Below are 26,439 nucleotides of genomic sequence, written 5' to 3'. Positions count from 1 at the left end.
AGAATCATTTATACCATCAAATAACATCATATTCTACTCGAAAACACAACTAAAAACGATAATCAATCTCAAGAAAACTCCAACAACACAACCCACAATGATTCAAAGGAACTTCATCAAGAATTCAATGGATTTACTTTCAAATCAAATATATTTTGCTGAATTGAATCATGATTGGCACATGGGTGAACTAACTGTCATACCTCAAATCCCATTAAGACGGACAGGCACCCGATGCCCTAAAGGCTCGAGAGAACCAACATGTAACCTGTGCCTACTATGCATATAACTATGACAATCTTGTGACAAGTTCACACACGATTCAGCGATACGAACAAACATAAGTAGACCCAAAACTTATATACAAGACTTGGTCGTTGAGGCCACAACTTGTTAAGACGCAACTGAAGCATATACATAAGTCTACAAAGCCTCTAAAATATAGAAAACCTTAGAGTAGGTCAGGACAGACCCCGCCTTACCCTTAACTACAATACAATACCAAAAATGAATCTACCAACGACTCAATAAAGCTCCGAATCAATCTGGAGCTCACCGAAAGTAGCTGAGTGTCATGTGCTCCTACTGAGGAGGCCTACTAGCTGAAGTACCTGTACCTGCAGCATGAAATGCAGCGTCCCCCGCAAGGGACGTTAGTATGAGAAAATGTACTGAATATGTAAGGCAATAACATATCTAAATAAGAGTTCAATGAAACCAAGTATCAATATATGTGTGCATAAATCAGAACAGAAGACCACATTGGTTAACTTTCTGTGTGTTATGATCTTTATAAGGCATTTGATACGATTGACCAGCTGATCAGTGGTAGAAGAGGATGACCCATGCTAGGCATTTTAACCCCTAGGATGTGGTCCTTATAATTATACAAATTGAGATCGGCCCATGCTAGGCTTTTGCCCCTGAGCTACCACCCTTAATTATACAGATTGCTTTACTTAGATTCTTTAATCTTTGAGATTGTTGTTTTGGTGGTCATAATCATTTTTGATATTTGGGACTATGGCAGTAGTAGAAGACATGAAAATAATACTTCAAGGCAGTAACAAATGACATAAGGAGCTATGTAACATCAATGCATTACTTGTGAGCTTAAATGACACAATTGACTTCAACTGACTAAGAGGAGGATTCACCAAACTTGCTTTTGCAAATACCATTTCTATACCAGGACATAGGAGGATAATTACACAAGTATAGAGTAGTGAACATATAATGAAGTAATTCTATACACTAAGGAGAGGGGGAAATATTGTTAGCTATTTGGAGATCATACGCTGCCACTATGTTTCCTTTACTAGGAATAGAACTTAGGAAATTCACTTGTTGATATTAATCTCAAGTATCAGATTTCATGCCAAAGAATATTGAATCGAATAGCCTTATATACTTTATCCTTTGTTCAATACAACTATCACGATTCAGCCTCCCCTTTCAGGTTTTACTCTACAATATAAGTCATGATAAATTTAAATTAGCAGCTATCACATCGTGAGCCTCGTAAAACAATAGCTAACTTTGACGGATAATGAGCCCATACAGCCCTTAAAACAATGTGTATCACCACACCCTCCTTCTCTGTCCAATACATACATTATATATCCTTTTCCAAGATTACCCAAACTGCACCAACAACAATACACATAAAACAACCTCAAATATTCTTTTATCATACAACCAATTATTGAACTCACCACCCCCTTGAGTTTTTTATGACAGCACACCCCTAATTCCTCACTCAAGCTCATACATAAGGAGGAAGAAAATGGAGCAGTCACCTTACCTCAATTTCTGCAACTTCTCCTTATAACTTGAATTCCTCTAGAACCTCAACTTCCCTACACACTTAAACCAAAGAAGAAGATAAAAAGTATCTTAATAACCAAGGAAGTGAGTAGTAGCTTCTGGAAATATTATGCCTTTATACCTATACTTGAGCATGAATAACATGTTTTCCTAATCATCCATGGGAGAATTAAGCTAAATCCATAAGTGTTTTCACTTATCTTGTCTTGCAGAGATGAGGGTTTCTTCAAGAACCCTAGAAGAACTTTAAGGTTGTTGTTTAATCCTTAAGAGAAAAGAGAGTGAAAGAGTTGGAGTTAATCCTCAATAATGTGTGTTAAAATGAATGAGAATAGCAGCCAATATATCTTTGTGGTGAGCTTTCTTCACCTTTAAGAATATCCACTAGAAAGCTTCATTTTCAGCCACTAATTGGTCAAGTAGGTGATGCACCTGCTTATGTACATCAAGCAGCTCAAAAGGTCAAACTAGGTGATTCACTTACTTGCTTTCACTTGGGCATAAATATTGGGCCTTGACAGATTTGGCTGTTGGGCTTTCATTTCATTTTGTTTTATTTAACATAGTTTGGGCCTTAAGTGAGTCCATTAGCATAGGCCCAAATCTGATCTATAAACCTTGGCCTTTTTAACTAGATCCATATAGTTCAAGTAGGTGATGAACCTACTTGGTTCTTTGGATTGGTCAATAAGTCAAAGTAGGTGATGCACCTACTTGTCACCTACTAGCTTCGTTAAGTCAAGCAAGCAGCTCACCTATTTTAATCCATTTTCTAATTATTAATCTCTTTTTCTTTAACTTAGCACTTAACTTTCAACTTTAAGTTCAATTACCACCTTCCCGTCTCGTGTTTAAATATTTCCATTGGAGTTATAACTTGCAGTACACATGTTGCAACGTGCAAGGCATCACATCACCTTCTAGCTAGTTTAAACGAACACTAATCATATAAGAAATATGGTCCCTCACCTATATTATAAGGCTATGTCAAGTATCACAAGAACAGAACAAGCATATACATAATACGGGCTGTTACACTAACCCAACGCTATGTGATCTCACATACCTTGTAGGGATCACCCCCGACGAAATCCACAAGCTAATCTCGACGAATCTTAAACGAATCTTGAACGTTCTTCTCCTTTCTCCTCTTTTCTCCTTTCTCCAAGCCCTAGCGTGAAATTCACTTTTCTAAAACTAAATAAAATCAGACTTTACCCCAATTAAACTCCTAAAAACGAATTAGAATAATTAGGTAAGGAAAAGACTAAATTACCAAAAATCCGGATTAGACTTTTCTTAATCCAACAGCTCAACTTCCAAAGGGCATAACTTACTCATACAAACTCGGAATCACACAAACTCGGCGGCATTGGAAAGATCATTCCAAGAACTTTCCTATAATATCTGGAAGTACCACTAATTCATCCTGAACTAGAAGTTATTGCCGTTTGAAGTTGACCAAAAACTCACATTTCCTAACTTAAACAAATTTCCAGATTTTTTTATTATTTCAAAAAATGACTATTTCCAGTTCTAAGCTCTTCCTAGCTATTTCAAATTGCGAGATGTTACATAAGAGATCCCTCCCAGAACCTGGAAGTCACATGTACAAAGCTACTAACAAAATGAGTACAAGTCCCAAAAGTGGACCATAGAAACAAAACTGTCTTAAAAAGAAAAGACAAATGATATATATAGATGGAGATTGGTATAACACAAAACGCCAAGTGCTCACCCCCATTTCTGGATCAGACTGTTGCAGGCTCGATGTAAACTCCTCGGATTTGCATAACGAAAACATATGTAAAGTGTAGCGTGAGTACCAAACAAACAGGTACCCAGTAGGCCTCGTAGGCCGACTGATCAAGAAAAGCAAAAGTAATATGAAATGGGAGAGTCTAAAACACTACCATAAATAGGAACGAGAAATCTAGCACTTATGCACACAAGTGTACTAACACATAAAGAAAAGGAGAATAACTAACTAAATCTGACCGGGATCCCATAAACCCAAAGGTTACACTAGCCCGCATGCTAAAAGTAAAACCCAAGCAGACTCTCATAAGCCCGACATGTACAAGGAAGAGTATAGAATGTAATAAGAGGACCCGATAAAGTTTCCAAGCTTTCCACAACTTTCCACGGACTCGAACCGAACAAATCCATATGCCTGAAGCTCATCCAGAACTAATAGGGGTTTAGGACTTGATCCGACTTGAAGATTGAGGATCAAGAACTGCAACCAAGATTTGGAATAATCGAGGACTTGAACCAAGGCTAAGGATGATTGTGGACTAGAACCATGTATTAATAAGATCAAAGACTTCAACCGACGTGAGTAGCTATAGACTTGAACCACGTTGTAATGAGCGGTGGACTTGAACCACGACTGCAAATGGAGGTGGACTTGAACCACCACTGAAGAAAGCCATCACTTCAACCAAGGCTATAATACCAAGGCGAGGACTTGAACCACGCCCGATGGAGTGAATTAGGGGGCAAGAACCACCAATAGAGGCGAATCAGGTAGAAATAGGATAGGTGGCCAACCGATCATCACGGGGAGAACCCCAAATCCAAGTGCTATCAATAAATCACTCTAGCCCGAACCATATCCAACCAGAACCGACAAATTGCTTCCACACCAAGAATTAGAGACACTGGAACCAGCAGAAATAGAGGATTTATGAATATATGGTTCGAAGAACAGTGTTACTGGCTAGCTAAGGCCTAAACTATTAGACTCAGGTTTTTTGTCGTCCGAAGCGACGGCTGTGAGATTACAAGGCCTAACTGCACCAAAAGGATGCAAGTCTACAACAATCACTAGCCTAAGCCTAGACTAAGGCCAAACATATTCCAACAATATTTACAAATCACAAATAAGGCACACCACTTGGTGAGGATGATCAACAAATACAGTAGATATGCTTCAACTGCCCGAAAACTCGATAAGTAGCCTAAATCATGGATTCTAGGAATTTAACATGATTAACAACAAATTCAACACCAAATTCAAACAAATCAACATACGATTACTTAATCATTCTCATTCTAAGGAGAGGGAAGTCGTAGCCTACATGCATGCCGATCGCGGGAGCTCCAAATCACGTTGTTAGAGTTTTTCTCTTCCGCACGACCTCAGAACTTTGCAACACTATCAAAAATAGAATCATAACGTCAATACGGTCATTTTGACACAACAATAATATTTTTCAGAGACGCATCCAAAATTGGGTATAAAATATTATTGTGGGTCCCACACAAGGGTTGCTAAAATTGACTCTGTGAAAAGGTTCATTTTACCTCCCCCAACTTGTGTCCCAAAAATGGAATAAAATTCGGCAGTCAGAACAGCCCGACATCAGCACATGCATTTAAGTCACCATTAAAGCTAAAGAAGAAGAGAGGACAACAGCTGAAACACAAAAATTACCTCAAACGGAGGTCCTCCCCCGTATGGTCCCCGAGCACTTCAATGCATAGCCACACCAATTTTGAGCAACCCAGCCTTTGAATCACTTAAAATAGAGATAAAATTAGAGAGAAATTGTGTTTAGTAAATGAGGGTTAGATGCTGCTTTTCGACTTTAAATAATGGCAGATCTAGTCCCTAAAAGGACTTCTGGTCACTAAAAAAGACATTTTCTAGTCGCTAAAAGTATGCACCACATTTTTTCTAGTTTTTTTCAAAGTCTCTGAATGGACAGTCGGGATTCATTCGGGATTTGATAAAAATAAACCAAATATACTACCCCACTAAATTTGACATTCCAGGCTCAATGAAATTGTTCGATTTCCGTAAAAATATTATCATGATATAGTACCCCATCGGGACCCATTAGGCCTAAAACTAAACTTTTTGCCTAAACACCTAAATATCAAAAAGAATAACTCAAGACCCAAACGAAAGGTCCAACCAGACCAAATTCAACATTCTGGAACTAATGGCGCTAATAGAATTCTCATACGACAACTAATTCTCTAAATGTTGACGAAAGTAAACTGTAGGCCTTTAAGCTTTCCAGCATCTTGTCTAAGTGCTCAAACCCACACTGGAAGCCTTAGGACCCAAACTAAAGGTTCTTCTAGACCAAACTCGACATTCCGGAGCTAAGCTGACGGAATTTCAATTCGAGCATGTTTACCAAGAATGTTGACCAAGGTCAAACTTAGGCCAAAGCTTAGAATCTAAAATGCCTAATAGCACAATCTCACGCCAAAAGCCTCGGGATTCGAATAGATCATGCCACTAGCCTAAAATGACCATTCTAGAGCTAATGGAACCGTCAGAATTCCATTCTAAAGTTTTTTACCTGATGTTTTGACTAAAGTCAACTATTCAAGTTTCAAAAGCTCCATAAAAGGGAAACAGGCATAAAACCTAAACGAACGACCATGTGATCGAAGAGTCAGTGCCAACAAGTCATAAATGACTTGGGGTCCCTATAGGAACACTCTAAACGACGAGTCTCTCTGTATATATATATATATATATATATATATATATATATATATATATATAAATATATACACACACACTGACCCTTGCAAGCTCTAACTATAGGAACTTTCTTCGGTGGGTGATTTATGTAGTTAGAAACTTCATATTATAGCAATAATGTTCAATATACTATATGATAAAATAAAAAAAATTATCTAAATTTATTTTGATGGTAATATATAGATATTTCTTCGGTTAATTATACTATTGGTCTATAAGAAGAGAGCCAGTATATTTATGAGTTTATTCTTTAAGTAAATAATTATTGTTGTCTTTAAAATGTAGATTCAACAATAAACTATGCTAGGAACTTGATTAAAGGAAACGTGCTTTGACTAGATTATAAGAAACTTAAAACTTTAGAGAAAAAAAGTTATATACAATAGAATTGAGAAAGCAGGCAGGAATTTGCAGCTTAGTATTATTTAGATTTTACTTCTTGAACATGCTAAATTGAGATAAATTTGATCTACTGGACTATTCATGCCGAATAAAAGTACAAGCACTAAAATTTATATCCTTTTACATACCTGAAAAGAGGGGAAAAAATAAAAGTATAGTAATAAAAGAATATGCATTGTGAGAGGCCGCAAAAATTATAATAACTTCAAAAATATAATTTCACTACAAGATAAACGCACGTTCATATCAAGTAAATAGAATTACAAATGAAGCAACAACACTACATCAAAATATTACAAAAAGATGAGAAATACGAAAAAGTCACCTAACAAATGCATGATGTGTCAAAAGGAATGACAAAATCACTAATGCACGTCAAAAATCAATTGAAAAAAAAGGAATCGTGCTATACCAACCAAAGGAAGAATTTTGTCAAAAGAGTAAATAATTCGTACTCTTGCAAGCTCTAACTCTAGGAACTTTCTTCGGTGGGTGATTTATGTAGTTACTACTTCATATAATAGCAATTATGCTCCATATACTATATGGTAAAATCATAAAATTTATCTAAATTTATTTTGATGGTAATATATAGATATTTCTTTGGTTAAATTAATATTTGTCCATAAGAAGATAGCCAATATATTTATGAGCTTATTCTTTAAGTATATAATTATTATTGTCTTTTCACTTTAGATTCACCAAAAACCTATGCTAGGAACTTGATTACAAGAAATGTGAATTGACTAGATTACAAGAAACTTAAAATTTTAGAGAAAAAAGTTATATACAAAAGAATTGAGAAAGCGTGTTGGAATTTTACTGCTTACTATTATTTAGGTTTTATTTCTTGAACCTGCTAAATTGAGATAAATTTTACCTAGTGGACTATTCATGTCGAATAAAAGTATAAGCACTAAAGTTTATGTATCCTTTTACATACCTAAAGAGGGGGGAAAATACGTGTATAATAATAAAAGAATATGCATAGTGAGAGGCAGCAAAAATTATAGTAACTTCAAAAACATAATTTCACTACAAGATAAACTCATGCTCATATCAAGTAAATAGAATTATAAATGAAGCAACAACACACACATCAAAATATTTAAAAAGATGAGAAATACTAAAAAGTCACCTAACAAATTGATGTTGTGTCAAAAGGAATGACAAAATCAGCTATGCACATCAAAAATCAATTGAGAAAACATAATCATGCTATACCAACCAAAGGAAGAATTTTGTCAAAAAAAAAATTCTTCCTTCTAAATTGTAATCCCAAAATCATGCTACATTCTTTGCAAATTGACATCACCTGATATGAATTGATACAAAATTATTACCGCAATGCAATTAAGTTGGAAACACAAAAGGTAGAATAATTTTCTAAAATATCAAATACATTAACTGTTATTATAATAAGAGTAGACAAAAAGACGTAGCTACATTATTATAATATAGTACTCGACAAATTAATTCTTCCGTTATTGTTTTTATAAGTTTCTCTTAAAGAATTCCAATAAGAGTAGATGAAAAGAGTTGACTACAATATTATTTATTTATTTATTTATTGCACCACTAAGTACCATTTACTTTCGTATATGTTTATCTTGAAGATTTATTTCTCTAAGGAATAATATTTATTAGTAATATATATATATTCATATATTTATACCAAAATATTATAGGTTCAATCACGTACAAAACTTATGACTTACAGACGAACTTCTAAAATTTTCTTTTTTATTTGTTTTGTTTAAGTAATAAGTATAACAATCCATCATATTTTATGAGTATGTAATTCAAAATTTTAACTTAATGATTTCTTGTTTAACCACCCTTTTGTGTAATTTAAATAATATTATTCAATTAGATATTTAATTAAGAATTTATTGAATGAAGTCAAAAGGTCATTACATATTTATGTAATTAAAACTATATAGTATTTACGGAGAAGGGGATAAAATGCCCCTCAACTATTTGAAATGGCACAAAATTACCTTACATCCATCTTTCAGCCCCCAAATATGCACGACGTCAATCTTTTGGCTCAATAATACCCTTATTTCTAATTGTCCACACTCATAAAGTGGATGAAGGGTAAATTTATACCAAATATCATAGTTTAAGGGCATTTTAGGTCCTTCTCCATCTAAATAATTTGAAATCACTTAATATATGGGCTCGTATGTTTGGCCTGATTGTTTTTGTCTTGGATCTTGTCCACCATATTAATTTTATTTCTTCAACTAATGATAAATTAAACAAGCGAGAAAATAGAAGACAAATAACAACGACATTCATTTATGAATAGTTAGTTCAATAGAAGATGATTTAATTAAGCAACCATGTATACGTATACTGTAATTTTTCTTTTGCGTGTATCCAAAATTCAAAACAAAAGAATTAAAATAACTTATTTTCTATCCCCACCCAACATAAAAACAATATATAAAGAATATGAACATGTATGTTCATTTCAAGTTTGAATCCGTGATTTCTTAATTAAGAATAAGAGATTTTTTTTTAAAAAAAAGAGGGAAATGAACAAAACAATTGGATAATTGATAGAACAAAATATATTAACAAAGTATATTTATATGTTTTTAGACTGACAATCAAACCGAGCGAGTATCGATTTTAGTTAGATGTCAATTATAAATTGGGCTATAATAAATTGGGAGTTGATTTGAAATAGGTCTATAGGAAGATATCATGAAATTGATATTTTTTTAATACTATTTTTAAGCTTTTTAGGTCAAAATATGAATTATATGTAGTTTTCATTACTTATTTGAGAAGGGTTTAAATTTAGATCAATCTGATTAGGGAACATAATAAATAAATATTTAATAATTTTACTTTAAAGGAGTAGTTAAAAATAAGGGAAAATATGAGCCACAAGTTTACATCAAGGATATTTTTGAGCCAAAAGTTTAACTTCATGGGTAATTGAAGCTCGAAAGATGGATGGAGGGTAATTTTGTGCCAATTAAAATAGCTGAGGGGGAATTTTAGACCCTTCTCCATAGTATTGGATATTTAAATAATTATATGTTTTATAACATTCTACTTTATAGAGGGGCAAAAACTTAATATAACTTTGAAGTTAGGAGCTTCCACTAATAACAAGGTATGCAGAGTTCCTTATGGTTGAGCACATGGTGATAGTGTACTTTTTTTGCTTCTTGTACAAGTATAGGAATAATAAAAATGCAACTCTATATAGGATTTTGCTTTAAAGTATTAATTATGTTGTTCTCTTGCTCCAATAGCAAGCTAAACAAAATATTTGGACTCCAAGGTTAAAATTAGTGGCACATTACAATGTATCAAATCATTTTTTATGACGATAGTGTTCGGACGCGCTTGCACATTCCACTGTGTACGTTTTATCTCCCATAAGCATAGGGTAACTTGGTAATCAATGTTTAAGCAGATTGGAATTATCCAATGTCTTTTGCTTCCGACTAAGATATTGAACTTGCAAGGTACCAGAGTTAGCTGTAAATTGTAATGATCCAGAAAACAACTTCATGAAAATCATTGTCAAAAATTTGAAGAATTAAAAAAATCTTATATGATATTAGAAATAGAGTAGGGTATGGACTACCACAAGATTTGTTAATAGTAGCAAGTTGAGCACTGAACCATGATTCCAAAAATATGAAAGACATAATATATTGATATAATTATTAGAAAATATGGTTGCACATCAAGTCCATCAAGAAGAATCATAAGCACAGTAACATCCATATATGGATATATCAGCCTAACAAATACGCTCAAGTAAATCTGAGCAATATTGCTAAAGGTAGAAAACCAATAACACATTTTAATTGCTTCATTAAATTATATTTCAATTTATGTTTTAATGATGACACTAATCCTAAATAATCTGTGCCAAATAAAAATAAAAATTAGACATCCAAAATCTGTGAAAAGAAGGCATAAATCAAAGAAAGAAAATCACACCCTTCCAGAAATAAGGAAGATTGACAAACGAGTATAACAGAATCAAGGAGATTGACTCGCGTAAAGATGGAAGTAAGAAGAGTCATCAACATACCACAAGGAAAGACACCCTACCGGAATCAAAGGATGAATGACTTGTTTAGTTTCAACAAGTATTTTTGATACTTGGGGACAATAGGAAGCACTAAAATAGACAAAACTTAAAGCAAGATAACTGAATTTGCATACACTGAAATATGTTTCTCAGATACAAATATTCAAGTCAAAGTGATAGATAAACACAAAAAAAGATGATGACAAGGTAGAAAAGTTACCAGTTTTCCTTTTTGAATGCATCTTGAATGCGGACTCCTTCCATAAGCTTTTATTATTATCAAATTGGTCATTCTGGTAACGGTAAACCTCAAATTGAAAAAATATAGCATCGTAAGGAAACAAAGACAATTCATCAATTATCTATACCTTTGCCTTGATTGATTCTATACGATGCAACAAATCTTTTCCACTCCTTTTTTGTGAGCCACGCAAAACACAAATGCCAACATTCAAAATTCTTTTAATGTTTGCACGAGAAGCAACATAAGTGAATATGCTTAAAAGCTTCACAACATGTGAAATAATTTTTTTCTTTAAATCACAGTATCGATAGAAATACTCTGCATCTAAATTGATGCTTTCTCCGACTGTCCCATCCATGTAAGCCCGTAAAGCACAGTCTATTGACAGCAAATTTTGACCTCACATTTTTAAAATTCATACCTTTAAGTTTTATTCATTAAATAGTTGAAAATATATTTTTTATAAATTTAATTAAATTTATCGATACTTTTCCTTATTTCTCAGATCTTATGATTTTTATAAATTAATTTTGATTACATTATTTTAGACAGTTAGTTGAATATGTTAAGAATACTGTATCTATTTGATTAAATCATTATTCTTTGTTAAATTATTTTTTTACATGTCATTAATTACTTTTTTAGTATTTTTGACATAGTCTAAAAATATATTGATCACACTTATTTTATTAACAAATAATTTTGGGCCATGGTCCTGAGCCCTTGGTTTAAGCTCATTATATTGTATAAATGTGGTTTGTTTTCAATAAAAGTCTTACTTAGTGGTAACATAATTTTCATTGTGGTGTGAAGTTTCAAAAATTGACAAAACCCTAAAAGCTTTCTCTTCTATTTTTTCCCTCTCAACTGCCACCACCACCAAGCTTCAAACCCATCGACAAAACCACACCTGAAACCTCAACCAATCCACCTCATTCTCACGGTCTTCAACAAGGTTCAACCAAGCATCCCCCCCCCCCCAATCTCAAGACCATCCCTTCCTTTGCTCTCTTACTCAAGCAAAATCCACACCCAGCCATCGCTAAAATACCTCTACAGCCACCAAAACCTCCCATTTTCTTCATCTTCTCCGGCAAAGTAACGACACCGGAGAACAGCTGTCACGACCCAAAAATGGATGTGATGGCACTCGTCGTATCCCACCAAGACAAGTCAGCCTAAAACCCAATCATTTCTATAAAGTGCAAAAATAAAGCAAAGTTCAATAACAATTACTATTACGAAAACAAGTCAACTTAATTCAATCCCCAAAACCTGGTTGTCACGTGCACAAGCCTCTAATGTAATTACTAGAATTGAAATAAAATACGCAAGTCTCAAATGATGTTGTCTTTCAAGTAAAAACAAAATCATAAACAGGAGTAAGGAGGTTCGCTGAGATGACAAACAGCTACCACTCAGATCTCCACAGAAAGCCTCGGAAACGAAGAGAATGGAAGGTATCACGAAGATCCGGGCTCGTAACCTACAAAAGATTGTAGAAGCAAGGGGTGAGTACCAAACCACACGGTACTCAACAAGCAAACCTCTAAACACAAGTTAAGGATACAGAATATGGGTAGTCCTTACACCCCATCCTAACCTCCATAACTACAACCTGCATAAAACCAGCCTAACCTAACAATTCATAGTTTACCAAGCATACAGCTCAACAATAGCACTCTAACAGATCATATATTCTCAATAACAACTCAATATTCATCAATAGTTTCACAGAAAGGCACTCACAAGATCAGCAACACACAAGATCAAGTTCATTAATAATAAAAATGTGCAATGCAATGAAATGCAATGTCAACTATAATGATGCATGTCTGACCTAATGATACATACCCGCTGTCTCTCAGTCCGGGACCCATGGGGGACATATCTGTCCATGCATCCATCGCGGCGCGCGATACGTCCCTCGAAATATAATATCCGTCGCGGCGCGCGACACCTCCCTCGAAATATAGTATCCATCGCGGCGCGCGATACGTCCCTCGAAATGGTACATCCTCTTTAATTTCTTATTCTTTTTTCAATGCACATAACACTTGTCACAACTATGTCTCAGAACAATGCAAATGACATGTTCACACAAATAATTAGGAGATGACCATTTTCATAACATTGCACAATTCACAACAACACAATTGATCACATTACTCCCAAACATATACCACAAGAAAATACACGAATTCCATACGCTTAACAAGGGTTTAGAAATCCACTTGCCTTAATCAATCAAGAATTCACTCCGGAACTTGAGCCTTCCCCTTTCGTTGAGCTTCCAAATCAATGCAATCTATTCAAGTACATAGTCACAATAAGATTCCGAAACTAACAACACTCATGTCACTATAGGTTTAGCCTAGACCCAAAAACTCATCCGAATTTATGATCAAGTTCTTAAACTTGATGTCAACTGTCAATTAACATGCCAACTTTCATATTTTCCAAGTTTCAAACCTATGATTAAGTTTCAATTTCTCCAATATCATAAATCTAATGATATTCATATAATACCATATATTTAATATTTAATTACCTATCTCAATATGTTAAAACTTGAATTATAACCTGATAATCTATAAGAAAATCGTGAAACCCAACTAAACCCATAACCTCTATTCTTACTTACGGGCCACTGACCATAACCTCAATTTATTTACTTAACAATTATTTTGCCATACCATTTGAAAACAGTAAACAATATGCTTACTTTCTTTGTCGGTTAATTAATATACCTGCACACTATACTTCCACATCTTGATTTAAGTAATTAACAGAATCTATTGCCTTTGAATATAATATGTAAAGGTAAGGCATAAAAGCATATATATATTTATATATTATAGACAACGGTGATCTATTCAACACATCTATTATGGAGATTAACATCATTTTGTACTAGAGTAGGAAGAGACAAGGAACATTGAGCCATTGTTAATTATTACCTGGACGTAAGGTAGTCGTTTCTACTCCGGCCGCCGCTTGCGCAGGTAAGTCCCGACTTTTTTTTTTCTTTTCTTAAATTATGATCTGAAAGTTTTCAACCCTAATAATTTAATTTATTTTAATCCATGGTCAAGTGGTATAGAGTCTTTAAAAAAAATAATCACTTTAACCTACTAACTATCGATTAATTAGCTTAAGTTAAAAAAAATAGTTCAAAATTTCCAAAAATGACCTTCCGGGTCATCACAACAGCCAACCCCAAACCACCTCAATTTCACTACAAAAACCCAACAAAATCCACACAAAATCCTAATAAATCCATGAGAAACAAACCCACACCACCACTGCCTCCCTTCTTCTTTCCCCATTTTCGTGTCTTTTGTTTGTTTTTTCAGGTAGTCAGCAAGTTCAAATATGCATCATAGCATTGCCGGACAACAATCAACAACACCACATCGAGCAACCAGACCTCACCGCAAATACCATCGGTGAACGGTATCCAGCTCACTGCCTTTGTTACATCTTTTTTGATGACTCTGGTATCTCTATTTTGCTTTGTTTTATATTATTTTTTTTGTTAAATTTTCACTTCAGCCTTGTGTTTCTCCAATAAACTACATAAATGTTGGGGTGCCTTGATTTTATTCACTCTATTTTAGATGTTGTTTAATTCTTGTTATGTTGTTGTATGTCTAATTACTGTTGTTAGTAGGTTGGTTTTGCACAATTTCTTTTTCCATTAATTATTATGTCATTCACCACTAACTTAGTAACTTGTTTTATTATTTTGAACTATTATTATATTGTTTAGTTAACTGTGTGTTTAAGTTTTCTACTAAATATGTGTCAATACTATTATTTGATTTTGTTTTATCATTTTGTCTAGTTTTAAAAATTAATTATTATTATATTTCCATGTATCATTCTCACAAAATGTGTGTATTATTTCAGCTATGTTCATTTCCTCATTATTTTTTAGTTGTTGCTCTATTTTATTCACAATTTTGTTACACTTTGATCTAGTTCATCCGTGAGTCATTGTGTTTACTGTTTGTTAGTGATTGCATGTTATTTTATCTTTATAAATTTTATATGATTTTGAATTTGAAATTATTATAAACAATGACCAGTAAAAAAAATCTCTCAGTCAATTTTCAAGGCCTCCCCATTATTAAAGAGGGAAATTTAGTTCAAGTTTATATACATTACTAGTAATGTATAAGTTTAATTAATTACTACTTAAGGTGAAAAGATGGACAAATAACTTTCCCCGACTTAGTGAAGTAATTGTATCAAGTTATAAGATCTAGGGAAAGTGTGCATAATGTCGGCCGATCCTAAGATCAGATATGAGGAGCCGGATGACGAAGCCTCCTTCTAAGATAAAGATGTCTTTGACGCTACTCTCCCAGCAAGAATAAATTTTTGTACTGTGATTTTTTGGTTAGTTCGGTTAGGAGGGACAAAAGAGAGATGATTTCTATCAATCAAAAATATATATTGGCCCCCATGCTCCCACGGTCTTCTTACCGAGGAATAGAAAGAAAGGAATCAGGGCTAGAGCAAGTTGGGTTGGGGTATAGAGACATAAGCGCAGTGGGGGAAACCAAAGACGTGCTCGTACGGTTCATAGAAGGATATGAAAAAGTAGATTCATTGTTGAGAACTTTCACTCCTTTATATTTGAAATATGCCTCCCTAGGAGCATTAAGATCTGCAGCTCAAATGATCCCTAATGAAGTCTCTATTAGCCTTATTCTTATTGGGCGCCTTGTGACCGTGTTTGAATCTGCGAAGGATATTGCTTGGATGTTCCCCTAACTTAAATTTTTTTCTTAGATATAGATAAGTAAATAAAATGGCGAGATCTTGCTTACGCGTCTTGATTCAAACCCTCTTAAGAACTATAAATCTTATTATAAAGAAAGAGAACAACTTACAAAGAATCATTTTTTAAAAAAACTAAAGAAGCTGCTACCTTAATATTGTTAAAAATAAAAGATTGGACCGAGGATATATCAGATGAAATAGGCCTACAAACAAGGCCAACTAGAATAGGAGACAAAACAAAATCAGATTAGACTCGCATCTCCGGCTGAGACTTTGTTACCCTAAACTTGATGCACTCAGTTTCAATATTTTTTCCTTCAAACTCTTTCAAGCCAGGTATCGCTTATATACTCTTCTTTAATTAAATTTTCTTCTCCTTTTATTTGATCAATGGGTTGAATCCTTACAAGATTAATACCACCATCTTATGAAAAGAATAGAAAACAAACATAAACTAGAGGGTTAAATTTATCCATTTATGGCACCGAGAGAAACACCATCGAACAATCTTCTATGGGCGTGTAATCTTACCCCTAAAATTATTGATGTTTCCCTAACGTCTTTGTTCTAGAACTATGGTCTTCTTGATAGCGTAACGACATATACCTCTCGCTGGGTTGGATTTATCCATTATAGAAACATCAATGACTCCAAGAAGGCTTAAGACGCGCTATAAGGATGCTTCTTTCATGGAAATCCTTTTAGGATTTGAATTCGCTAGGCCGACTTAGAGATAAAAAATAACAAAAAACTAGGTAAAAAGATGACACATATGTTTCTTTTCGTATGTGTCAATTATGTAAAGATGATACATAAATAGAGTAAACATCAATTGAAGGGAAATGATATCTCAAGACATAAATAAGGATAAAATAGTCAGAAATCCCTTCTCATGGATGTTTCTTAAGGGGTGTAAAATAAATCACGCGAGATAATATGAAATGTAAGGGTACAAAATAAGATGTGTTAACCAGGCTTTGAGATCGATACAAAATGGAAAGTGGGACTTTCCATAGTAAGAACACTCTATTAGACCTTTTTATGCTTGAAAAAATCCAAGAAAAATTATCAGAATTTAGAAATATAATGTTACTTCAAGATATTTGAGGACTGTCAAACACTTTTCCAAGTTTTAGATATTATAGATTCATCTTTTTAACGGATGAATGTATTTTTTCCACCTTTAATCAGAGGTCTAGAACCCTAAGACCATATTAATTCCTAGTCAGGAGCATTTTTCCCTTCAATAAGTCCTACCTATAATGAGGATTAATCAAACAAATGAGTACGAAATACTAAATAGTTAAACAAGAAAAGTGAGATGTGATTATCAAATAAGAAATAAAGAAACAGAAAGAAAAGAGAGAGAAGAGGAAGTTAAATCGTGAGAAAATTGAATTTCCAAATTGAGAAAAAGAGACTTCTTCAATACAAAACACCACTAAAATATCTAGTGCCATGAGCTATCCCAGCATATTGATGTCTTCTAAGCAAAGTTGTCGATTAACATATCTCCAACACTTTGACGCAATAGTAACATCTGATAAAGGAAACATGTTGTTCCTTCCACACTACTTGATGGCTGAAACTTACTTAGACTTGTAATAAGATCATTTGTTAAGAAGGACCTCACTTGGGAAACCTTAGAGGATGTTATGTCAGGTGCATCCACATATCGAGGTTGATAGGACTCTGGTGGCAAGGATTTTCCACTAGGTGTATGAGGTGTAGGTTTTAGAACCATAAGTTAAAAACATGCTGGATCATCAACTTTTAGAACCTTCCTAATGAAGTCTGAAGGTGGAACCAAGAACATATTGGTTCCACCATCAAGTTTTTCAACCCCAACGCGATCTTTTGAACTCAAGTACCTCGAAAACTTTGCGTATGAGGCAAAATATTTATTAGTATTAGGGTAGAAGAATACAATGTAGAACCCTACAATAGCATCTGAATAATATTTAGCCAAGTTGTATAAACCCATTACGACTGAGAAGTTGAGTACATCTGGACTGCAAAATTAAAAATATCAGCACTTGAATGTAGGTGATAAAATCCATACAAAATAGTTAACTTATATAGAAATTATATGTACTATGCTAATACAAAGAAATATCAAACATGCATATATTCAATGCTAACAACTTCTCTTGACACATTTGGGAATGAGTTGCATAAGAAATTATGCTAAATCATAAGTCTATCTCAGATTTTGTACTTACCCCGATAGGAACACAAACAACATGACACACAAAATTTCTATTCTTGACGATAATGCCACACCATGTATAGTCATGGCCAAAATAGTGTTTTATAGGAGAAACTCTTGCATCACTGATGATGCTGGACTGAGTGCTACAAGACCTAAAGAAACATTTCTACCAAATGGACCTAACTCATATTGTTCATCTAACACATGACCTCAATCACTTGTTGTTTTATGAGGATAAGAACTATCATTTGCCGCATTAATCCTCGATCTTTTAGTTTCCCTTTGAAGTTGGCTAGGATCACTAATTAGTTGTCTTGAAATAACAGGGTGAAACCTGTCTTGCATACTCAAAGGTCTAGGTGGGATGTCAGAACCATAACATGGCAAACATCCTGACACAGTAGAATCTAGCATAAGGAAATTCTAGCCAAATGTATATGTGCTGGTTAAGACACCTATGTTGGCCTCAAATGTATCTCGACGTTTTCCATCTTACTGTCCTGACATCCCAGCTAGACCATTGAGTATACAAGTTAGGTTTCACCGTGTTATTTCAAGACCACTAATTACTGATTCTAGCGAACTTCAAAGGGAATCTAAATGACCGAGGATTGATGGGACAAATGATTGTTCTTATCATCATAAAAGAACAAGGGATCGAGATCCTATGTTGGATGAACAATATGGTTTGGGTCCATTTGGCAGAATGTTTCTTCAGGTCCTATAAGAGTCAGTCAAAAAACAACGGTGATGCAAGAATTTCTCGTAGACAACACGATTTTTTCCATGAGTATATATTGTGTGGTATTATCACCTAGAATGGAACATTTGCATGTCATGTTATCTGTGTTCCTATCAGGGAAAGCATAGAATTTGAGATGTAAGTATGATTTAACAGAATTTCTTATGAAATGCATTTCTAAATTGTGTCAAGAAAAGTTGTTACCACAAAATATGTATGTTTGATCTTTCTTGGGATTAACACATTTTATATAATTCTTATATAAGCTAACTATTTTGTATTGATTTTGTCGGCAACATTCAAGTGCTTACATTTTTTTTTGCAGCCCTAACGTAGTCAACTACTCAACCGAAATAGGATTAGACAAGTTGACTAAACACTATTCAGATGTTGTTGTCATGGCCAAGATTGTGTTCCTCTTGTCTAGTACTGACGAAGATTTTACTTCATACTCAGAGTTTTGGTAACACCCTGGATCTCAAAATTAAGGAAATCCTAGTTTTATGAAAACTGGTTCCAGTACCAACGGAACCACCCATAGGCCGTAGGTAGGGTTCCGTCGTTAATGTCCTCATTTTGATGGTCTCCGATCCTACCCACGGTCGACCAATATGGTCTGTGGTTGGACCTACAAACCATAGGTCTGACCGTAGGTGAGGATCAGCAGCTATTTAAGCAAAAATGGTTGTTGCGTCAACTTCAAACGGTCATATATTTTAGCACAAAATAAATTAGGTGGTACATAATCTATCAAATTAAAGATAATTGAATTCTCTTTCCAACACCACCGAGTTTGATAAAATCCAAGCTCAGAGTAAAAATTTATGCTCGTTTTAGTGAAGCCTTGTTGAGAAGAGCATGAACGACGACCCCAAACGACGGATGGTAGTTCAAACGATGTCCCAACAATCTTGTAGTAGATGGCACTCGTCATTTTAAAATTAGGGTTCTTTTGGTCCATTTCCCTATGCATTAGGCATTTAAACTACGTCGTTTTACTCAGTGTAAGCCTAATAACCTAGTCAGGCATACCCAAAACCCTCATTCTCCAAAAGTCATCCAAATTAGAACGAAAAGAAGAGAAAGAGGCATCAATATCTTTCAAGAACAAGTAACAGTGTTCTTTAAGTTTCAACCCCGAAATCCAAAAGATTTCTCTGTAGATTTTGTCACTAGGTTTTAGAAACCCTAGGTCTAAACAAGATAAGGGGAATCAAGCATCAGACTAAATTCTAGGGACCTAGTGGATAAAAGGAACCCACTAGTGAAATCCCACATACCTGGTGATGAAATTTACGGAGATCATTTGGATTTCAGGGCTAGAAACTTGCAGAACACTACTGCTTGTTCTTGAAAGAAAGTAGTGCCTCTTTCTCTTATTTTTGTTCTAATTTGGATGGGTTTTGTAGAATGAGGGTTCATGGGTATGTCTGACTAGGTTATTAGGCTTAGACTGAGTAAAATGACTTAGTTTAGACATCAAAAGATGTAGTTTAAGTGCCCAACGCATAGGGTAAAGGGGCAAAACGACCCTGAATTAAAAATGATGAGTGCCATCTACTTTAGGAATGACGGGCTATCGTTTGAACTACCAATCGTCTTTTGGGGTCATTGTTCATGTTCTTCCCGATAGGGTTTCACTAAAAAGAGAATAACTATTTACACCAAGCTTGGATTCAAATACCTTTAATTTGATAGGTCATGGGCCACCTAATTCATTTTGGCTAAAAGATATAATCGTTTGAAGTTGACCCAACGACCATTTTCCTCCAATTGGTTGATGACCCTCACCTACAGTCAGACCTACAGTATGTAGGTCCAACCACGAACCGTACTGGTCGATCGTGGGCAGGATCAGAGACCATCAAAATTTTGACCTTAACGACGAAACCCTATCTATGGTCTGTGGTTCTACCCAAGGTTCGTGGGTGGTTCTGTTCGTACTTGCACTAGTTTTTTCTGAAAACTAGGATTTTCTTCATTTTGAGATTTGAGGTGTTACATCATCTCCCCCTTGGGAACATTCATCCTTAAATGAAGTCTAAACAAGCTGAGTATGGAGGGAAGGAGCTGCAATCCCTACCACTAAGTACTAGAAACTGATAAGCTGAAATGCAAGAATGACTTAGGGAGCAAGATAGTGAGACTGAATTACACAAGAGTAAACTGAGAAATTGGAGAGGAGCAACTGCCTCAAGCGAAAACGGAATCGGAAGGAATGAGATGAAGGAACCTATCCATCATGGCTCCTTCTGCTTCCCAAGTAGCTCCCTCTACTGATTGTCTCCTCCACAAAACCTTTACTGAAGCGACTTTCTTATTTCTCAACCTACGAACCTGACGGTCAAGAATTTTAATTAGCACTTCTTCATAAGTGAGGTTGTCCTTCATAGCCACACTCTATAAAGGTATTATCAACGTTGGATCACCCACACACATCTTCAACAAGCAAATGTGAAAGACCAGATGAACCGCTACTAAGTCTGCATGAAACTCTAACTCAAAAGCCATATTACCAAATCTTTTCAGGATTCTGCATATCTAGGACTGAGCTTCCCTTTCTTGCCAAATCTCATCACTTCCTTCATAGGTGAAACCTTGAGGAAAACCCAATCATCAATTTTGAACTCTAAGTCCCTTCTCCTCACATTTGCATAAGACTTCTAACAACTTTGAGTTGTCTTCAGTCGATCTCTAATGAAATGAAAGTTTTCCATAGCCTCATGAACCGAATCTGGCCCAATCAAGGCTGCTTCACCTTCTTCAAACCAACTAATCGGGGACCTGCATCTATGCCCATATAGTGCCTCATACGGGTCCATCTGAATGCTGGAACAAAAGCTATTATTATAGGTAAACTCTATGAGAGGTAGGTGATCCTCCCAACTAACCTTGAAATCAATCACGCATGCTCTCAACATGTCCTCTAAGGCATGAATGGTACACTCTCCTTGACCATCCATTTGTGGTTGAAATGTTATATTGCGATTTACCTGAGTACCGAAACTGAGGACCTCTATCTAAGATGATAGCCAAGGGAACCCATGCAACCTGACTATCTCATTTATGTAGAGTTTGGCGTAGTCCTCCACTAAATCTATAGTCTTGATAGACAAGAAATGAGCGGACTTAGTAACTCTGTCCATTATCACCCAAATGAAGTCACGCTATCTCCGAGTACGAGGTAAACCCATAATGAAGTCCATGTTTATCACTTCCCACTTCCATGTAGGAATGTTAATATCCTGAGTCATACCTTATAGTTTATGATGTTCTACCTTAACATGTTGACAATTAGGGCACTTAGCACAAAGTCTGTTATGTCCCTCTTTATGCAGCTCCACCAAAAGACTTCCCATGGATCACGGTACATCATAATGGCACCTGGATGAATGGAATGTCTAGAGTTATAAGCTTCTATAAGGATTTTTTGCCTCAACTCACCCATATTAAGAACACATAAACGACCCTGGTAACGAAGTACACCATCTCCTCATTGGGAGAAAACCTCAACTTTTGGTTCTGATCCATTCTGAACTATTACCCCACCATCTGATGTGTCTATAAGGCAGACTCCTAAGCGAGCAAGCCGGTAAACATCTTTGGTTGACTCTTTCCTTTCTTCCTCAACATGTGCTATACTACCCATAGACAACCCGCTGAGAGCATCAGCCACTACATTGGCCTTACTAGGATGGTAAAGCACATTTATGTCATAGTCTTTGAGGAATTCAAGCCATCTCCTTTGATGAAGATTCAACTTTTTCTAGGTGAACACATACTAGAGGCCCTTATGATCTTTGAATACATCAACATGAACACCATACAAATAGTGTCTCCAAATCCATAGGGAAAATTCTACGGTTGCACGCTCGAGGTCATTAGTCGGGTAGTTCTTCTCATGGACCTTAAGTAGTCTAGAAGCATAAGCTATGACCTAACCTCGTTGCATCAACACACAACCTAGGTTGACCCTGGATGCATCACAATAAATAACATAATCATCTGAACCATCTGGTAGAGTCAAGATCGTAGCAGTAGTCAACCTAGTCTTCAATTTGACCTTGTTCTAAGTCAACTTGGTCAATGGGGAAGCTATGGATCAAAATCCTTCAACAAATCTCCTGTAATAATCAGCCAAACCCAAGAAACTCTTGATATTAGTTGGAGAGGTAGATCTAGGCCATTGTTGTACTGCCTCAATTTTCTATGTATCCACTAGGATCCCTTCGCTGGATCCACATGATCAAGGAAAGCAATGGACTATAGCTAGAATTCACATTTGTTGAACTTAGCGAATAACTGGAAATCTTTTAGAGTTTGCAGAACAACTCTCTGATGAGTCACATGCTCCTCCTCACTCCGAGAATAAATGAGACGATGACGAATAAGTCCAAATATAGTCTGAACACCTTGTTCATTAAGTCCATGAAAGCTGCAAGAGCATTTGTTAGTCCAAAAGATATAACTAAAAATTCATAATGACCATACTGAGTTCTAAAAGTTATCTTCGAAATGTCACTATATCTAACTCTAAGTTGATGATAGTCGGATTTGAGGTATATCTTAGAAAATCAACTAGCACCCTGAAGTTTGTTGAACAAGTCATCAATCTTGGGGATGGGATATTTATTCTTGATTGTGACCTTGTTCAACTGCCGATAGTCAATGCACATTCTGAGTGAACCATCTTTCTTTTTCATGAACAACACTAGAGCACCCCACGGAGAGATATTAGGTCTGATGAAGCCCTTATCTAGAAGGTCTTTCAACTGCTCCTTCCATTACTTAAGCTTGGTTGGAGCCATACTATAAAGAGGAATCAAAATAGGCTGGGTATCTAGAAGGAGATCTATCCGAAGTCGATTTCTCTTTCAAGAGGAACTCTGGGAAGATCTTGTCGGAAAACTTTTGAAAACTAATTTACTACCGGGACTGACCCAAGAGTTGGGGTTTTAGAGTTTGAATCCATAACCCAGACAAGATGATAGACATGCCCTTAGGAAATCAGTTTTCTAGCCTTAAGGTAAGAGATGGATCGACCCATAGGCACTAGGCTATTACCTTTCCACTCTAAGACTGGCTTATTTGGAAACTGAAACCAAACAATCCTAATTCTACAATCGATTGAGGCATAAAAGGAATGTAACCAATCCATGCCTAGAATGATATCAAAATCTACCATTTCTAACTCTACAAGATCTGCTGAGGTGACTTTCTAAGAGACTGTGACAAGGAAATTTACGTATACCCGTCTAACTATAATTGGGTCACCAACTAGGGTAGACACTTAGAAGGGTTCTGAGAGAGTTTTTGGACTGACACCAAAGTTTATTGTTATATAGGGAGTCACAAAAGACAATGTAGCCCCTGGATCTAACAATGCATAAATATCTAAATGAAAGACTCGTAACATACCAGTGACCACATCAGGAGAATCTTCCTGGTCCTGGCGAACCTGGAGAGCATACAACCTATTTTGCCGTTGACCACCACATGTACCTGATGAATCAACCTACTGAGTTGGGCGACCTACTGGTGCTGCTGGAGCTTTAGACTGAGCCCTGTTGTTGTTGCCTCCTTTCCTCCACCTGGCTGAAGGGCAATCCTTCAACCTATGGCTAGACTAACCACACCCAAAACACCCTTCCTTTCCTGCAAGACACTCACCCAGATGGTTCTTTCAACACTTTGGACAAGTTGGGAAGGTCATGTTGCCTGGAGCACTCCCCTGAGACCTAGAGCCTGATGCCCTACCTTTATGATCCTATCAAAACCTGGGAAATGGAGCAAGTCTGATGAAGGTTCTAGGGTTGTACACCTCTACTGAAACTGTGAGTGATTCCCACCGCCTGACTTTTGTTGTAAGTGTTCATAGTTTCCTGTTTTGGCCTTTTTGTTATCCTTATCTAATTCACTAATCTTATCTCCCTCAAATTACTGAGCATGAGTCATTAGTCAAGAGATATACATATCCCCTAGAAACATCACATTCCTACACTCAGTTTTCACCAGATCGGATACCCCAAACAAGAACTTACTCATTTGTGCCCTTGAATCGGCAACCATGTGTGGAGCATACCTAGAGAGCTGGGTAAACTTCAGCCTGTACTCTTGGATCAACATTGAGCCCTGCTTCAAGTTTATAAACACTTGTGCCTTAGCTTCCCTCATTCCCTTGGGAAGAACCTATCTAGGAAAGCTCCAGTAAAACAATCCCAAGTCGCAGGAGCTGCATCTGCACCCCTGTTATATTTCCAATGAGTGAATCAGATATGTGACACATCCTTAAGTTGGTAGGATGCCAACTCAATACTCTCAGTACCAGCCTCTTTCATTACTCCAAGAATTTTCCTAACCTCATCAATGAAGTTGTATTGGTCGTCACCAACCTTTGACCCTAGAAAGTCAGGAGGATTCATCCAAACAAAGTCTCAAACCCTAGCTACAGTTGATCCATCATTTGTGTTAATAGGAATTGGGACCTACTGATTATTCTGATTGACCACACTCTGAGCCAAGATGATTATTCTGATTGGCCACACTCTGAGCCAAGAGTTGGATCGCATTCCAAAATTCTGCATTCGTAACCTTATGGTTTAGGACCAGAAGAATTACGCTAGCATTGTGTGCATTAGCATTCCATGCATTAGCTCTATGAGGAGGCATGATCTGAAACGCATCAAGACAGATTACAAAGGAGAAGTTGGATCATACCCCCACACGATAAAAATAGCAAAGAAAGTAAAGTTTTTCTTAAAAAACTTCGTAGACTCCTCCTCATAGATGTGGCGCGCTTCATACTCATGAAAGAGACTCTACTTACTGCCTCTTTTAGACATCCTAGGACTCTCAAACCTAATGCTTTTATACCAAGTTTTTCACTCCCCGAGACTACCCTCTTGATGTAAAAAGGGACCTAGGATCACTAGTGACCCTAAGTTAACCCTGTGTCTGGCATATATCAAGCATACTGAAAATAATTGAATAAGGCATGTACTATGCGGAAGCTAAAACAATGGATAACTGAAAGTGGGAAACCACCAACTAGTCTGAATGTATAAATCATACCAAGAGTTTAATAACAACTAAAAGATAAACTTAACAATTCAAGTTGATTCTACTACTATGTCAGAAAAGCCTTTAACTGAGTTGAGTTATTGGGACATGCCCCTAGCTAACTCTAACAAAATGAAAATTGAATGTAAAAACAAAAATGAAAAGCATATCTATTGGCCTCGAAGTATGAGGAATCACCACTGAAGCTGCTAACTGCGGACCGCAAATCGATCTAAACGTGATCTGGATGCTGAGTACCTGAACCTACATCATGAAAGGATGTAGCGCAGAATATGCGTCAGTACTTGGAATGAACTGAGCATGCAAAATATAGATACTAAGCTGACCAAATATATATAAGTTGAACAAAGCATAACTGAGCAATGACATAAATTTAGCAAGAATGTAAATAGTGAAAACATAACTGAAAAGCTAAACTGAATGCAATAACCAAGTGCTAATCATAAAGATGACATGCTAAACTGAATACTGAAGTATATACTGAAAACCTGGTCAAATGCATTAGGAGTGTGACTGTGGAAGCTACTATTAACTGACATAAACCATGTGAGCTAAACATGGAGCC

General features: G+C 35.8%; 1 pseudogene; it reads right to left on the bottom strand.

The window, feature by feature from the left end:
- The window catches only part of LOC125873743 (synaptotagmin-5-like), a 42,626-nt pseudogene extending 17,163 nt beyond the window's left edge, over positions 1-25,463 (bottom strand).
- Between the last annotated feature and the right edge of the window lie 976 nt (positions 25,464-26,439).

Source organism: Solanum stenotomum, chromosome 8, assembly GCF_019186545.1.
Source record: "Solanum stenotomum isolate F172 chromosome 8, ASM1918654v1, whole genome shotgun sequence".
NCBI lineage: Eukaryota > Viridiplantae > Streptophyta > Magnoliopsida > Solanales > Solanaceae > Solanum > Solanum stenotomum.
This window is presented reverse-complemented; position numbering and strand designations above follow the sequence as displayed.